This window comes from Nycticebus coucang, chromosome 3 (assembly GCF_027406575.1).
Source record: "Nycticebus coucang isolate mNycCou1 chromosome 3, mNycCou1.pri, whole genome shotgun sequence".
NCBI lineage: Eukaryota > Metazoa > Chordata > Mammalia > Primates > Lorisidae > Nycticebus > Nycticebus coucang.
The window spans coordinates 87,676,548-87,678,010 of record NC_069782.1 but is presented as its reverse complement, the minus strand read 5'-3'; the positions used below and the strand labels follow the sequence as shown (position 1 = coordinate 87,678,010).

Below are 1,463 nucleotides of genomic sequence, written 5' to 3'. Positions count from 1 at the left end.
ATGGAAGTCTTAGCCATCACAATCAGGCATGAGAAGGCAATCCAGGGTATCCAAATAGGATCAGAGGAGATCAAACTGTCACTCTTAGCAGATGATATGATTGTATATCTGGAAACCCCAAGGACTCAACTGCAAAACTCTAGAAATGATCAAGGAATATAGCCATGTCTCAGGATATAAAATCAATACCCACAAATCTGTAGCCTCTGTATATATGAACAATAGTCAAGGTGGAAAAACAATCAAGGACTGTATTCCCTTTACAATAGTGCCAAAGAAGATGAAATATCTGGGAGTGTATCTAACAAAGCATGTGAAAGAGCTCTATAAAGAGAACCACGAAAATGAGTGCAGGACAGCCTAGGATCCGGTAATGGCCGGTACCAGTTTGGTGGCTGGAAGGGTTGTGGTGGATGCACTGCCATATTTTGATCAAGGTTATGAAGTGCCTGGTGTGTGGGAAGCGGCTGTGGCACTGGTGAAAGAGGAAACCTGTAGATACTGACCAACTAAGAACTACCTGAGCTACCTGACAGCCCTGGATTATTCTGTTTTTGAAACTGACATAATGAGAAATGAATTTGAAAAACTGGCTGCTCAGCAACCAATTGAATTGCTCAGTATGAAATGATATGAACTTCTAGCTCTTCCTCAGGCCAGAAAAATGACATTACTGCGTGGCAAGAATGTGTAATCAATTCTATGGCCCAGTTAGAGAGTCAGGCAGTTCAAATTGAGAATTTGGAACTGATGTTACAGCACGGATATAATGCCTGGAAAGTATGTAATGAAAATCTAGTTCATATGAATGAACATGCACAGAAAGAGCCTCAGAAGTTAAGAAAATATATTCAAGGTTTAAACTGGCAGCAAAAGAACATGCAACTCACAGCTGGATCTAAATTGAGGTAAATGGAGTCAAATTGGGTGTCCTTGGTCAGTAAGAATTATGAGATTGAATGGACTATTGTGCAACTAGAAAATGAAATTTATCAACTCAAGCAGCATCATGGAGAGGCAAACAAAGAAAACATCTGGCAAGACTTCTGAAAGCACAGATTAACATTGTGTGTAGAAAGGAAGAAAATTTGGGTTTTCACAGAATGCATCTGAACTCTGAGGAAGGACAGCAACATCTCACAGTGACAGTTGATAGTTAAATGCTTAGAAACCATAGAGTATGTGGACTGTTGTGTTAATTCTGTTTGTATATCTTAGCAAAAATAAAATTTTCTAACATGGTTAAAAAAAAGAACTATGAAATTCTGAAAAAAGAAATAGCTGAAGATGTTAACAAATGGAAAAATATACCATGCTCATGGCTGGGAAGAATCAACATTGTTAAAATGTCTATACTTCCCAAAGCAATCTACAGATTTAATGCAATCCCTATTAAAGCACCACTGTCATACTTTAAAGAGCTGAAAAAATTAGTACTTCATTTTATATGGAAACAGAAAAAA

At 37.7% G+C, this 1,463-nt stretch overlaps 1 pseudogene; it reads left to right on the top strand.

The window, feature by feature from the left end:
- The first annotated feature begins 373 nt into the window (after positions 1 to 373).
- LOC128581766 (pre-mRNA-splicing factor SPF27-like) lies at positions 374 to 1,050 on the top strand (annotated as a pseudogene).
- The last annotated feature ends 413 nt before the right edge of the window (positions 1,051 to 1,463 follow it).